The sequence below is a fragment of the Heterodontus francisci genome, chromosome 4 (genome assembly GCF_036365525.1).
Source record: "Heterodontus francisci isolate sHetFra1 chromosome 4, sHetFra1.hap1, whole genome shotgun sequence".
In the NCBI taxonomy this organism is placed as follows: Eukaryota; Metazoa; Chordata; class Chondrichthyes; order Heterodontiformes; family Heterodontidae; genus Heterodontus; species Heterodontus francisci.
The window spans coordinates 81,918,238-81,934,842 of record NC_090374.1 but is presented as its reverse complement, the minus strand read 5'-3'; the positions used below and the strand labels follow the sequence as shown (position 1 = coordinate 81,934,842).

Sequence of the window (16,605 nt, the reverse complement as noted above, 5' to 3'; positions counted from 1 at the left end):
GTCTTCAAGCAAATTTGTAAAGGAATTTGTTCAGTGCTAAATGAGTGTGGCTATATCTCCTGACCTCTTAAATACAAAATATTTTAAGCAAAAACCATCCCTTTCCTGTTTCTGTTGAATATGTTTGGTCAAGGACGACCAGACTGAATCCAGCTTGAAAAACCATTGATTCAGTTCAAACATGTAGAGTGCCAAGACGCAAGCATAGTTGAAATCAGTACATACCAGTTCTCAAAAGAATGCATCTGGCACTTAACAGCAGAATTGTAGTGCTGGGCTTTCGAAGTAAATGCTTAAACTGTCTTCCGAAGAGTCACAGAATTGACTGGTGTTTGGGCTGCCCAGACTCACTTTCTATAGGACCAATGCTCACTTTGTTAATTCTTTTTTCTGCACCACTCGCTCACTTTTAATTCAGGATATCCTGCAGTTGCTGCAGCCAGCCTCCTTGCTACAAATTGAAAAGCTCATATAGGTGCTACAAGTGACCATGCTGCCAGCATAGTTGTGACTATCAGCTCCTGTAAGGATACAAGTGTATTTCACACATTGTTTAAAACCTAGACACTTGGAGACCATTTTAATGAAGACCATTTTTAACACAGAACACTTTGCAAGATCTCAAAAAGCTGTGGCAATTAAGACTTATCTGAAGATGATTTTTCTACTCTTGTACCACAAAACTGTTTAGCTATTTATAAAATGGCTGGATAACTGGACAAGTGAAAACTTCCTCAAGCTGAGAAAAACGAAATGACTTTTCAGGATAAAATAAACCATTATGCTCTATGCAAGAATAGGGTTGGACACTGAGGAAACACCTCGGATATTATGTAGTTACAAAACACCTTAAAGGAAAACTGTCCCTTTGATTTTTCCTCCAAGCAAACATGGACAGACCAATTCAGTCGTGTGTGGATAATGTGACCTTCAGCGGAACGCATAGAGAGGGCAACTGCTCGTGTAGTTGCCACAAAAACTGCAAAATCTTGTTGGGTTCATTTATCAGACAATGCATCATTGACAAATGACAATATATTGTGAAAAACGAATCTTTTCCAAGTTACCAACACCTACTGCCCGGCATATCACAGCAACTTCACAGTGGGGTTCGCAATGAATGTTTCTCCTGCATCTTGAAAGCCCGGTTTAGGAAAATCATTTTTCTCGCCGCTTCCCAACATTCTGAGGAAGGCAGCCTTTGGTTTTGGACAAAGGCATCTTTTTGGCATGACAGGTGAAACCATCCTATGGCTTCAATGCAGCGTGACCATAAGCACGTGCACTGCTGATGCTTGTCGCAGAGTAACTGCCTGTCGCCCGGCCCCGGGCTGGAACCATCAGTGAGTTCGCGGCCGGTCAGTCGGCAGCGCTCATGGTGACCAAGCGGAGCCCGGGACTTGGCCATTGCTACAAGAGCTCATGTGATGCCGCCGGGCCGACAACCTCAGGGGATTTAAGCCAAAGCCAAGAGGGACCGCCAATGGGACTTCGCATCAAACAGACAGCCTTGAGCGGGAGGGAGCACTGGCCCTCTGCCTCCTGCCCGCAGCTGCGTTACCTGCTGCCCGCTCCCTCGCGCTGTCACACGCTCCAACTCCCTGCAGGCTCTAATCTGTCCCACCGCAAAAAGCGTCCGGATGGATCTGCTTCCGCACCCCACATTCTCATTTAGTTCCGCTTTTAGAATTCACCAACTAGGTTCTGAGGAGGTGAGTGGCTGTGGTTTTCCTTATGAAGGAAGTTATTTTATGTTATTCTACCTGTCTACTCTTAGTCATCGAAAATGACAGTTACTCACTTTGGTTTGTGACCGATCTCTGTGCGATTAAAAATTCAATTTTTAAGGGCGCCCTCAGATATAAATCAGTTGAAGTTCTCCCTTCTGATATTTCGGGCACCAGGAGAGATTGTTGTCATGTCTCCTGTCTCCTGTGGGGTCTCAGACATATCAACCTACAAAACTTGAAAAGTTGCAGAACAGTTTAAAGAATTGACAAGTTAAAAAAAATTCTGCAACTGAAAAGCAGCCTTGAACAAAGGCCTACGACCAAGGACACTAGGTTCAGGCAAGTGAAATAAGTTAAATACCAATTGGGTTTCAACATTTTTGAGAGTGCTTTGGAATTATATTCCATAATTCAGTTTATTTTTCTGTGAAATGTTGCTTTCCAATCATTACTGCCCTGAACTATCTCTCTCTACCACCATTATCATAGAATGGTTACAGGAGACCATTTGGTCTGTCATGCCAGTGCCAGCTCTCTGCAAGAGCAACTCACTTAAGTCCCACTCCCCTGCCTTTTCCCTATAGCCCTGCAAAATTTTTTTCTCTTCAGATAATTATCCAGTTCTCTTTTGAATCTGTCTCCGGCAGTGCATTCCAAATCTTGACCGCTCGCTGTGTAATAAAGCTGTTCCTCATGTTGCCGTTGCTTCTTTTGCCAATCGCCTTAAATCAGTGTCCTCTGGTTCTGGATCCTTCCGGAAACAGTTTCTCTCTATCTACTCTGACCAGACTCCTCATGCTTTTGGACACCACTGAGGTTAAACTGACTAGCCTATAGTTGCTGGGCTTGTCCTTATACCTTTTCTAGGAAAGGGTGTAACGTTTTCAATTCTCCAGTCCTCTGGCACCACCCCTGTATCTAAGGAGGATTGGAAGATTATGGCCAGTGTCTCTGCAATTACCGCCCTTACTTCTCTAAATAGGTGGGAGGGCATGTTGTGATGAGGACATAAGGAATCTGCAAGGGGATATTGATAGGTTGAGTGAGTGGGCAAGAACTTGACAGATGGAGTTTAATGTAGGAAAGTGTGAGGTCATGCACTTTGGTAGGAAGAATCAAAAGGCAGACTATTATTTAAATGGTGAGAGACTCCAAAAAAGTGCAGCACAGAGAGATCTAGGTGTTCTTGTGCATGAAACACAAAAAGTTAGCATGCAGGTGCAGCAAGTAATTAAGAAGGCAAATGGAATTTTGGCATTTATTGCTAGGGGGTTAGAGTTTAAAAATAGGGAAGTCTTGTTACTACTGTACAGGGTGTTGGTGAGGCTGCATCTGGAGTACTGTGTACAGTCTTGGTCCCCGTATTTAAGAAAGGATATACTGGCATTGGAGGCAGTTCAAAAGAGATTCACTAGGCTGATTCCTGGGATGAAGGGATTGACTTATCAAGAACAGCGAAACAGGTTAGGCCTTTATTTATTAGAGTTTAGAAGAATGAGGGGTGATCTTATTGAAATGTACAAGATTCCGAGGAGGCTTGACAGGGTAGATGTTGAGAAGATGGTTCCACTAGTGGGGGAATCTTGAACTAGGGGACATAGTTACAGAATAAGGGGACACTTATTTAAAACTGAGATGCGAACGTATTTCTTCTCTCAGAGGGTGGTGAATGTCTGGAATTCTCTACCCCAGAGAGTTGTGGAGGCTAGATCACTGAAAGTATTTAAAGAGGAGGTAGATAGATTTTTGAAATATCGGGCAGCTGAGGGCTATGAGGAGCTGGCACGAAAGAGGAGTTGAGGTCTGGGGCAGATCAGCCATGATCTTATTGAATGGAGGGGCTGGTGTGAGGGGCCGAATGGCCTACTCCTGCTCCTATTTCTTATGTTCTTATGTTCTTAAGTATTGTTGGATGCATCTCATCCGGTGCTGGTGACTTATTAACTTTATGTACAGCCAGCCTATCTAATACCTCCTCTTTGTCAATTTTTAGCCCATCCAGTGTCTCAACTACCTCCTCTTTCACCATGACTTGGGCAGCATCTTCTTTCCTGGTAAAGATAGATGTAAAGTATTCATTTAGTACCTCAGCCATGCCCCCTGCCTCCATGTGTAAATCCCCTTTTAGGTCCCTAATCAGTTCCATTCCTCCTTTTACCACCCTTTTCATATTTATATGCCTATGGAAGACTTTTATATTCCCTTATATATTAGCCATGCATCTCTTCTTATACTCTTTCTTTGCTTCTCTTATTTGTTTTTTCACTTCCCCTCTGAACCTTCTATATTCAGCCTGGTTCTCAATTGTATTAAACATCTGACAGCTGTCATAGGCACCCTTTTTCTGCTTCATCCCACTCTCGGCGCTGAAATTTATGTTGGCGGCAGACGTGAACAATGTACAAACTGCATGTCGTGGAGCCGCTGCGATATTGAACGTGGTGGTTCATTTAAATGACCAGAGCAGACCGCACCCCTGCCTCCCCCCACCTCGATGGCGTGGAGGGGGCAGGCAGTCCGTCCTAGCAATGGCATCAGGCGCCACTGCGCAGGCACCAACGCATTTTTAAGGGCTTCGAGCCCGACATTGCAATTTAAAATTTAAAGGGATATTGTTTTAAAAAGATTAAATAATTTGATCCTGACCCTCTCCCACTGCCCCCCCAATAACCATAAAACCATATGTACCTACCCTCTTCCCCCTACCCCCCGCAAAAACCTTTACCTGCTGCACCTGACCTTCTTTCCGCACCCCCCCCCCCTCCACCAACCAAAGTTCATATACTTTAAACTTTAACCCTTCCCACCATTCCCTAGACCAATTAAATTACTCTGACACTACTCCCCTCCTTGACCCGCACAGAGAAACTTACCTGCTCCCCTCTCCCCATTAGTGTTCCACCTCGGATCTCCGGACAGGAGTGCCGGCCACCAGCACCGATATCTGAGCGGGACAGACGGTGGGATCAGGTAAATAATTAATTCATTTCTTTGCATTTTTAAAAATATGCAGATTTTGTTCCCCTCACAGAGTGGGGGGGGGCCACCACAAGGTCTCACCACCGCCGGCAATTTCAGGCTGGGCCTCCCCAGCCTCTGCCAGAGGCATTTTCCGCGCCCCCCCTGCTGCCATGATACCAGAAATCGGGGGAGGGTGAGCTGAAAAATTCAGCCCTCTATCTCTTTCATCATCCAGGGAACTCTGTCTGTTTGCCCTACTTTTTCCCCTCGTAGGAATATACCTTGACTGTGCCCAAATTATCTCCACTTTAAAAGCAGCCTGTTGTTCAGTCACAGTTTTGCCTGCCAGTCTTTGATTCCAGTTTACTTGGCCGTTCTCACTGCGTTGAAGTTGGTCGCCCCCAATTAGTTATCTTTACTCTGGACTGTGCCTTGTCCTTTTCCATAGCTAACCTAAACTTATGATGCTATGGTCACTGTCCCTGAAGTCTTCCCCTCCTGTCACTTGATTCACTTGACTCACCTCATTCCCCAGAACCAGATCCAGCCTCAGTCCTCGTTGGACTGGAAACATCCGGATGTAAAAAAATTCTCCTGAACATACTCAAGAAACTCTTGCCCTCTCTGCCCCTTAAACTATTACTATCCCAGTCTGTATTAGGATAATCAAAGTCCCCCGTTATAACTACTCTATAATTCTTGCACCTCTCTAATTTCCTTACAAATTTGTTTCTCCATATCCTTCCCGCTTCTTGGTGGCCTATAGAATACCCCCAGCAAAATGATGGTGCCTCTAATGTTTCTTACCTCTAACCAAATAAATTCTGCCCTTGTCCCATCTAGGACATCCACTCTCTCCAGCACTGTAATGTGATAGTGGATTTGATAGTCAGGAGATCAGACAGGTGTTTCTACAGCAGTAAACGTGATTCACTCCAGGATGGTATGTTGCCTCTCTGGTGCCAGCGTCAAGGATGTCACGGAGCAACTGCAGGACATGCTTCTCACGGAGGGTGAACAGCCAGAGGTCCTGGTACACATTGGTACCAATGATAAAGGCAGGAAGAGGGATGAGGTCCTGAAAGCAGATTTCAGGATTACTCCCAATGCCACGTGCTAATGAGCATAGGAATAGGAGAATTGATTGATTGAATATGTGGCTGGAGAATTGGTGTAGGAGGGAGGGCATCAGATTTGAGGCATTGGGACCGGTTCAGGGGCAGGTGGGACCTGCACAAGATGGATGGGCTACACCTTAACAGGACCAAAACCAATATCCTGGCAGGGAGATTTGCTAGTGCTGTTGGGGAGGGTTTAAACTAGCTTGTCAGGGGGATGGGAACCTGAGGGGTAGCTCAAATTGGAAGGAAGTAAAGCTGGTAACAGGAGGTAGAAAAGTAGCAAGTGAAATGTCACTTGCAGGTGAAACAAAGGTGAACATTAACTAGGCTTAGAATGCAGAATAATGTCAAGAAGACAAGGTTAAGGGCACTCTACTGAATGCAAGTAGCATTCGCAACAAGGTAGATAATTTAGAGGCACAAATAAAGGAAAATGGGTGTGATCTAATTGCCATTACGGAAATGTGGCTAAAGGGTGACCAAGACTGGGAAAAAAGGAAAAGGAGGTGGTGTTGCACTGATAACAAGGGATGGGATCAGTACATTAGTAAGGGAGGATCTCCGATCAGAAGAACAAAATGTGGAATCTGTTTTGGTGAAGCTAACAAACAGCAAGGGGCAACAGACATTGGTAGGAGTTGTTTATAGGCCACAACAGTAGTGGCAGTGTGGGGCATGGTATTCATCAGGAGATTTAGAGAAGCATGTAGCATGGGTAATACAGTAATCATGGGTGACTTCAATCTGCATATAGACTGGATAAACCTAATGAGCACTAATGCTGTAGAGGACGAGAATGAGGAATTGAAGGAAATTAGAATTAGTAAGAAGGTTGTATTGGAAAAATTAATGGGGCTGAAGGTTGATAAGTCCTGATATTCTACATCCTAGAGTGTTGAAAGAGGTAGCTATGGAGATAGTAGATACATTGGTGATCATCTTCCAAAATTCTATAGATTCTGGAATGGTTCCTGCAAATTGGAAGGTAGCAAATATCACCTCGCTATTTAAGAAGGGAGGGAGAGAGAAAACAGACCTGTTAGCCTTACATCAGTAGTAGGGAAAATGCTAGAATCTATTCTAAAGGATGTGATAAATGGACACTTGGATAATAATGATCTGATTGGGAATAGTCAACATGGATTTATGAATGGGAAATCATGTTTGACGAACGAGTTGGAGTTTTTGAGGATGTTACTATCAGAATTGATAAAGAGGAGTCAGTGGACGTAGTATAATTGGATTTTCAGAAGGCTTTTGATAAAGTCCCCCACAGGAGGTTGGTTAGCAAAATTAAAGCACCTGGGATAGGAGGTAATATACTGGCACGGATTAAGGATTGGTTAACAGGCCGAAAACGGAGAGTAGGAATAAATGGGTCATTCTCATGTTGGCAGACTGTGACTAGTGGGGCACCGCAAGGATCAGTACTTGGGCCCTAGCTGTTCACAATCTATATCAATGGTTTGGATGTGGGGACCAAATGTAATATTTCCAAGTTTGCAGATGACACAAAACTAGGTGGAAGTGTTTGGTGTGAGGAAGATGAAAAGTGGCTTCAAGGAGATTTGGACAGGCCAAGTGCATGGGCAAGAACATGGCAGATGGAATATAATGTGGAAAAATGTGAGGTTATCCACTTTGGGAAAAGGAGCGGATGTGCAGAGTATTTCTTAAATGGTAAGAGATTAGAAAGTGTAGATGTACAAAGGGACCTGGGTGTGCTTGTCAATAAGTCACTGAAAGCTAACATGCAGGTGCAGCAAGCAATTAGGAAGGCTAATGGTATGTTAGCCTTTATCACAAGAGGATTTGAATTTGAGTACAGGAGTAGTGAAATCTTGCTACTTGGTTAGACTGCATCTGGAGTACTGTGTGCAGTTTTGGTCCCCCTACCTTAGGAAGGATATTATTGCCATAGAGGGAGTACAACAAAGGTTCACCAGACTTGTTCCCAGAATGGTGGGACTGTCCTATGAAGAGAGGTTGGGGAAACTGGGCCTATATTTTCTCGAGTTTCGAAGAATGAGAGGTTATCTCATTGAAACCTACAAAATACTTAAAGGGATAGACAGGGTAGATACAGGTAAGATGGTTCCCCTTGTTGGGGAGTCTAGAACCAGGGGACACAATTTCAAAATAAGGGGGAAGCTACTTAGGACCGAGATGAGGAGAAATTTCTTTTCTCAGAGGGTTGTGAATCTTTGGGCTATGGAAGCTCAGTCATTGAGTATGTTTAAAGCAGAGATTGACAGAGTTCTAAATACCAATGACATAAAGGGATATAGGGATAGTGTGGGAAAAAGGCATTGAGGTGGATGATCAGCCATGATCAGATTGAATGGCGGGGCAGACTCGACTGGCTGAATGGCCTACTCCTGCTCCTCTGTTTCCTTTACTACAGCTACCCCTCCTCCCTCCCTTCTTTCCCTGTCTTTCCTGAACACCTTGTATCCAGGAATATATAGTATCCAGTCCTGCCCTTTTTTTGAGTCAAGTCTCTGTTATTGCCACAACATCGTATTTCCCTTTGTCTATCTGGCCCTGCAGCACACCAACCTTATTTACCACACTCCGCTCATTCATACATATGCTCAGTAAACCTAATTTAGAGATTATTACATTCCCTCTTACACTGACCCCACCTAATGCCTTACTATTTCCAACTCTAGTGCTATCTATCTCTCCCAATTCTCTGTGCACCTTGGTTTTCCTCTGTAATATTACCTCCTGGTTCCCACATCCCTGCCAAATTAGTTCAAACGCTCCCCAATAGCACAGGCAAATTGCCCCACAAGAACATTGGTCGTGGCTCTGTTTAGGTGCAACCTGTCCGGCCTTTAAGTGGACATCAGCGAGCCCAAAATTAGCTGTTCAGGCCAGGATGCTGTTTGCTGGGTGTTTGCACAAAAGCAGATGTTTGGCATGCACTGAGTACTTAACCAGTTTTAGGATATATATTTCAGCCACAGTTGTGTAGTGCCTAGATTGTTGATAGCTCTGAAATCTAGCAAGCAAAATACCCTGCATCTTCATTCCTTTCAAAGTTAGTACTTAACTGCCCAGTTACAGGTTAGAAGACAAAAGCAAAATACTGAGAGTGCTGGTAATCTGAAATAAAGCCTAAAATATAATATAAGATGAAAGGTCACAAACTTGAAATGTTAACTCTGTTGTGCTCTGCACAGATGCTGTCAGACCTGCTGGGTATTTCCAGCATTTTCTGTTTTTATTACAGGTTAGCCTGTTACATTGGGGATACAGTGCTTTCTGGTTGTGAGGCAACCTAATGCCCTAGTTTGCCAGTTGGTACCAGTGGGCACATATCAATTCAGTCAAATAATTTTGAATTGCATCAAAAATAATTAACTTGGTTGGGATTCTTCTCTTTTCCAGTAGGGCAGGACTTCCACCCTTCTGAAACCACCTCAACCCCAACCCAACCCATTCCTTTGCACAGTGATATGGTTTTGTGAGGTCACATTGCTATGTTTGCTATGTTTAGTTTAGTTTAGAGATACAGCACTGAAACAGGCCCTTCGGCCCACCGAGTCTGTGCTGACCATCAACCACCCATTTATACTAATACTACACTAATCCCATATTCCTACCACATCCCCACCTGTCCCTATATTTCCCTACCACCTACCTATACTCGGGGCAATTTATAATGGCCGATTAACCTATCAACCTGCAAGTCTTTGGCATGTGGGAGGAAACCGGAGCACCTGGAGGAAACCCACGCAGACACAGGGAGAACTTGCAAACTCCACACAGGCAGTGCCCAGAATTGAACCCGGGTCGCTGGAGCTGTGAGGCTGTGGTGCTAACCACTGCGCCACTGCGCTATGTTAAAATATTTTCACCAGACAGCAAACAGGTGCTTCCTGCGCTCAATACTACATGTGGAAGAAATCTGAAATTATGTGAAAATAAGTGGGGCCACAGTGGAACGCATCACCATACTAGTTCCTGCGCCCACCCACCCACCGTCATTTTCCGTGAAAGACAGGTAGAAAGTGGAGACTGATAACTGTCATAGAATTTGAGTCTGCAAATATCACTAACTCTCAAATAGCAATCTGTAGTGAAAATGCAATTTGACTTATTCAGTCACCATAAAACAGTAGCCCTGATGGAATATTGCACTTTACATGGGATGCTAGTATATCCTCTGGAACAACAACATGGGGGTATCCACAAATACCATATTAAATGTTTAACATATACACTTCCTGAAAGTGTCAACACTTACTTCCTATAACACACATACTTCCTATCACATACTTTGTTGTTTGGTTCAATATAAAAAAAACAGCAAATCAGAAATGGAAAGGTGGAGAATTTATGAATCAAAAGTGTTCATGGTTTGTATTAATTTTCTAGAAATAGCTTAATTTGGGAATTGAATTTTTTTAATGCAAGACAAATTAAAGCACCTGGTTTGAAAAGCTGGCAAACAAATCTAGGGTGATTACAAATCAAAGGGCAGCCCATTATTATTTAGCAGGGTTCGAATGGGAAGCGTGAAGACCCTACACAATGGGAACCCCTCTTAACTTCTTGATGGAGACAGTACGGGGAATTTTATGATTGCCATAACATTCTGATGGCAGGACCGGAAGTTGGCGTTACTTTTGCTCCACCACTTTTCCTGTTTCACGCTGATTTTGTATTTAAATTAGCCATGTGGCAACGGGCACGGGTCAAGTGGGATCACGCAGTGCCTTTTATTGATGGAACCCGCCGTCACATAGAAACATAGAAAATAGGAGCAGGAATAGGCTATTTGGCCCTTCGAGCCTGTTCTGCCATTCATTATGATCATGGCTGATCATCCAACTCAATAACCTGTTCCCGCTTTCGCCCCATATCCTTTGATCCCTTTAAACCCAAGAGCTATATCTAACTCCTTCTTGAAAACATACAATGTTTTGGCCTCAACTGCTTTCTGTGGTAGCGAATTCGACAGGTTCACCACTCTCTGGGTGAAGAAGTTTCTCCTCATCTCAGTCCTGAATGGTTTACCCCGTATCCTTAGACTATGACCCCTGGTTCTGGACTCCCCCACCATCGGGAACATCCTTCCTGCATCTACCCTGTCAAGTACTGTTAGAATGTTATAGGCTTCTATGAGATCCCCCCTCACTCTTCTGAACTCCAACGAATATAATCCTAAACGACTCAGTCTCTCCTCATACGTCAGTCCCGCCATCTCAGGAATCAGTCTGGTAAACCTTCACTGCACCCCCTCTATAGCAAGAACGCCCTTCCTCAGATAAGGAGACCAAAGCTGCACACAATATTCCAGGTGTGGCCTCACCAAGGCCCTGTATAATTGCAGCAAGACATCCTTGCTCCTGTACTTGAATAATTTCGCTATGAAGGCCAACATCCCATTTGCCTTTTTTACCGCCTGTTGGACCTGCATGCTTACCTTCAGCGACTGGTGTACGAGAACACCCAGGTCTCGTTGCATATTCCCCTCTCTCAGTTTATAGCCGTTCAGATAATAATCTGCCTTCCTGTTTTTGCTACCAAAGTGGATAACCTCACATTTATTCACATTATACTGCATCTGTCATGCATTTGCCCACTCACCCAACTTGTCCAAATCACCCTGAAGCCTCTTTGCATCCTCCTCACAACTCCCACTCCCACCCAGTTTTGTGCCATCTGCAAATTTGGAGATATCGCATTTAGTTCCCTCATCTAAATCATTAATATATATTGTGAATAGCTGCGGTCCTAACACCGATCTCTGCTGTACCCCACTAGTCACTGCCTGCCATTTGGAAAAAGACCCATTTATCCCTACACTTTCTTTCCTGTCTGCCAACCAATTTTCTATTCATCGCAATAAACTACCCCCAATCCCATGCGCTTTAATTTTACATGCTAATCTCTTATGTGGGACTTTGTCGAAAGCCTTCTGAAAGTCCAAATAAACCATGGCTCCCCTCATCAACTCTACTAGTTACATCCTCAAAGAATTCTAGTAGGTTTGTCAAGCATGATTTCCCTTTTGTAAATCCATGCTGACTCTGTCCGATTCTACCACTGTTCTCTAAGTGCTCTGCTATAAAATCTTTGATAATGGACTCTAGAATTTTCCCCACTACTGACGTCAGGCTGACTGGTCTATAATTCCCTGCTTTCTCTATACCTCCCTTTTTAAATAGTGGGGTTACATTAGCTACCATCCAATCTGTAGGAATTGTTCCAGAGTCTATAGAATCTTGGAAGATGACCACCAAAATATCTAATATTTCTAGGGCAACTTACTTAAGTACTCTGGGATCCAGAGGCCCTGTGGATTTATCGGCCTTCAATCCCATCAATTTCCTCAACACCATTTCTCTACTCATACTGATTTCCTTCAGTTCTTCTCTCTCACTAAACCCTGTGTTCCCCAACATTTCGGATATGATATTTGTGTCCTCCTTTGTGAAGACAGAACCGAAGTATGCATTTAGTTGGTCAGCCATTTCTTTGTTCCCCATAATAAATTCCCCTGTTTCTGACTGTAAGGGACCTACATTTGTCTTCACTAATCTTTTTCTCTTCACATACCTATAGAAACTTTTACAGTCAGTTTTTATGTTCCCCGCAAGCTTGCTCTTGTACTCTATTTTCCCCTTCTTAATCAATCCCTTGGTCCTCTTTTGCTGAATTCTAAACTGCTCCCAGTCCTCAGGTCTGTTGTTTTTTCTGGCAAATTTATATGCCTGTTCCTTGGATCTGCCCCAAGCACCAGGATCGCCACAGATATAAAACATTCTGTGCTTGCAGCCTCAAGGATCAGCAGCCTTTCTTTCATTTTCATTTCTTATTTTGTGAAAGTCACCATCAACTTCACATTTATTTTCCTTGCAGCCAAAGTGAGTCACATGTCATCCAGTAGGCAGCGTCCCACCCCATGGTTCAGTGATGCCTCCGTGCAAGTTCTCCTCCAGGCTATCAGGGAAAGATGGAAGGTCCTCTTCCCTGCACGTAGAGTGTGAAAACCCTCCTGTCTCACCAAAGAGGCCTGGATGGAGGTAACAGAGTAGATCTTGAACCGTGGAGTGACACGGAGAACATGGGCGCAGTGCCGCAAGCGAATCAATGACTTGCTCAGATCTGAGAGGGTAAGTGGTCCTGGCAAAGCAGCTCCATTGTTTCCTTCCATGGTTCCATGTCTTTAAGGCAGAGGGTATGCAAGGAATGCAGTGGAAGACGTGAGCAGCCTTGGTGTCATTTACTAGATGATTTAGTGCCAAGATGAAGATTGGCGTTGTTTATGTTCTTGGATGTGTCGTGAATGCCACTTGTCATGCTAGACCCCCACCTGCCAAGAATGAGGCATATTAATTTCGCCATATGGACATTAAATGTCAAACTGTTGCTGAAGTGAAGAAAGGACTTGTTTAAAAATATCATTAGGCCCTTGGCTGGAAAAATTTTGCATACCAACAGCCAGTGCTTGGAAGGACAAAGGGGCTATTCCCTTCTCCAATTTAACCCACAATGGACTTTGAGCACCAGATATTGTGTGGAAGACGAGACATTTCAGGGTCGGCTAAGATCAGAGAATCCACAAACAGACGTGGTCAGACCAGCTAGTCACATGACTAACCTGCTTAGCAGCCTGGGTTTTTCTGAATTGTACGAACAGTTTGAACTCAGAGTGTCTGTTTTGCTCCTGGACTGGAAAGACCTCTCCTGGCTGGCTCGCTGCAGCCTCCTGTCTGTCTGCTCCCATCTCTTTCTCACGGAACTCCAAAGCCACTGAAGATACATGAACCCCAAGGGAGAAGAGTCTCCTACAGCGAACAAGGTTTAAGAAGAATACTGGGCCCCAACGAAAAGCAAGATCTACCTACAATCAAGGACTCTACAGTGTGCTTGAAGATCCGTAACAAAAACCCTCTTCAGAGATTGCCTCAAACTTTTCCACTTTATTTCTTCTGCTTTGTTCTGTCCCTATCTGCATGTGTGTATCGCGCATGCATGCTAGCGTGGGTGCGTCATGCATCCATAGGCGTTAACTGAATTAGAGTTTAAGTTTAATACATTTCAACCTTTCTCCTTTAAACTTAAGAAAACCTGTTTGTGCTGGTTTCTTTGCCTTATAATTGGAAAGCAGTGAACAAGGATTCACCAAGGGGGAGCTGAAAACACAGTGTGTTTAAAAATTAAACCCTTTTACAGTAAGACCAGGTGAAGGTCATCAAGATCAGCTACTTACACCTTTATAACATTGCCCGTCTCCACCCTTGCCTCATCTATCTGCGCTGAAACCCTCATCCATGTCTTTGTTACCTTTGGTCTTGACTATTCCAATGCTTTCCCAACCAGCTTCCCATCTTCCACCCTCCATAAACTTGAACTCATCCAAATCTCTGCTGCCCATATCCTAACTCACACCAAGTCCCGTTCACCCATCAACCCTGTGTCGCTGACTCACATTGGATCCTGGTCCCACAATGTCTCAATATTAAAATTCTCATCCATGTTTTTCAAATCCTTTTATGGCCTTTGCTTTCCTATCTCTGTAATGGAGAGGCGGTGGCGTAGTGTTATTGTCATTCGACTAGTAACCCAGAGACCCAAGGTATTGCTTTGGAATCATGGGTTCAACTGCTACCACAGCAGAAGGTGCAATTTGAATTCAATTAATAAATCTGGAATTAAAAAGCTAGTCTAATGATGGTCGTGAAACCATTGTCAATTGTTGTAAAAACCCATCTGGTTCACTAATGTCCATTAGGGAAGGAAATCTGCTGTCCTTACCTGGTCTGGCCTGCATGTGACTCCAGACCCACAACTATGTGGTTCACTCTTACATGCCCTCTGAAATGGCCGAGCAAGCCACTCAGTTGTATCTAACCGCTACAAAGTCAATAACAAAGAATGAAACTGGACGGACCACCCAGCATCGACCTAGGCACTGGCAAATGCAAACCCAGCCCTGTCGACCCTGCAAAGTCCTCCTTACTAACATCTGGGGGCTTGTGCCAAAGTTGGGAGAGCTGTCCCACAGACTAGTCAAGCAACAGCCTGACATTGTCTACAAGGTATGATTCCATGAGTGTGACTATGTCCCAGACATTGCCATCACCATCCCCGGGTATGTCCTGTTCCACCAGCAGGACAGACCCAGCAAAGGTGGCGGCACAGTGGTATACAGTCAGGAGGGAGTTGCCCTAGGAGTCCTCAACATCGACTCCGGACCCCATGGTCTCATGGCATTAAGCCAAACATGGACAAGGAAACCTCCTGCTGATTATCACCTACTGCCCTCCCTCAGCTGATGTGTCAGTCCTCCTCCATGTTGAACACCACTTGGAGGAAGCATGGAGGGTGGCACGGGCACAGAATGTACTCTGGGTGGGGGACTTCATTGTCCATCACCAAAAGTGGCTCGGTAGCATCACTACTGGCATCTACCCGGCAATGTGGAAAATTGCCCAAGTATGTCCTGTACACAAAAAGCAGGACAAGTCCAACCCAGCCAATTACCGCCCCATCAGACTACTCTCAATCATCAGTAAAGTGATGGAAGGTGTCATCAAGTAGCACTTGCTTAGCAATAACCTGCTCAGTTTGGGTTCTGCCAGGGCCACTCAGCTCCTGACCTCATTACAGCCTTGGTTCAAACATGTACAAAAGAGCTGAACTAAAGAGGTGAGGTGAGAGTGACTGCTCTTGATATCAAGGCAGCATTTGACTGAGTATAGCATCAAGGAGCTCTAGCAAATCTGAAGTCAATGGGAATTAGGGGAAAACTCTCTGCTGGCTGGAGTCCTACCTAGCACAAAGGAAGATAGTTGTTGGAGGTCAATCATCTGAGCTCCAGGACATCACTGCAGGAGTTCCTCAGGGTAGTGTCCTAGGGCCAACCATCTTCAGCTGCTTCATCAATGACCTTCCTTCAAACATAAGGTCAGAGGTGGAGATGCTCGCTGATGATTGCACAATGTTCAGCACCATTCGCGACTCCTCAGATACTGAAGCAGTCCGTGTAGAAATACAGCAAGACTTGGACAATATCCAGGCTTGGGCTGATAAGTGGCAAGTAACATTCATGCCACACAAGTGCCAGGCAATGACTATCTCCAACAAGAGAGAATCTAACCATCTCCCCTTGGCATTCAGTGGCATTACCATCACTGAATCCCCCACTATCAACATCATAGGGGCTACCACCGACCAGAAACTGAACTGGAGTAGCCATATAAATACCGTGGCTACAAGAGCAGGTCAGAGGCTAGGAATCCTACGGTGAGTAACTCACCTCCTGACTCCCCAAAGCCTGTCCACCATCTACAAGGCACAAGTCAGGAGTGTGATGGAATACTGTCCACTTGCCTGGATGGGTGCAGCTCCAACAACACTCAAGTAGCTCGACACCATCCAGGACAAAGCAGCCCGCTTGATTGGCACCCCATCGACAAATATTCACTCCGTTCACCACCGACGCACAGTGGCAGCAGTGTGTACCATCTCCAAGATGCACTGCAGCAACGCACCAAGGCTCCTTAGACAGCACCTTCCGCACCCGCGACCTCTACCAACTAGAAGGCCAAGGGCAGCAAATGCATGGGAACATCACCACCTGCAAGTTCCCCTCCAAGTCAAACACCATCCTGACTTGGAACTATATCGTTATTCCTTGACTGTCACTGGGTTAAGATACTGGAACTCCCTTCCTAACAGCACTGTGGGTTTACCTAGCCCACATGGACTTCAGCAGTTCAAGAAGGCAGCTCACCACCACCTTCTCAAGGGCAATTAGGGATGTGCAATAA

The 16,605-nt window shown here is 44.7% G+C and overlaps 1 protein-coding gene and 1 long non-coding RNA gene across 2 annotated transcripts in view; one reads left to right on the top strand and one right to left on the bottom strand.

The window, feature by feature from the left end:
* ppip5k2 (diphosphoinositol pentakisphosphate kinase 2) overlaps nt 1–1,646 on the bottom strand; it is a 213,104-nt gene extending 211,458 nt beyond the window's left edge. The window contains exon 1 of the mRNA XM_068029776.1: nt 1,562–1,646. The gene's annotated coding sequence lies outside the window, so the exon portion shown is untranslated. The remainder of the gene's footprint in view (nt 1–1,561) is intronic.
* LOC137369113 (uncharacterized) overlaps nt 1,306–16,605 on the top strand; it is a 56,706-nt gene continuing 41,406 nt past the window's right edge. Inside the window, exons 1-2 of the long non-coding RNA XR_010974874.1 lie at nt 1,306–1,712; nt 4,625–4,700. This is a non-coding gene — a long non-coding RNA (uncharacterized lncRNA). The remainder of the gene's footprint in view (nt 1,713–4,624; nt 4,701–16,605) is intronic.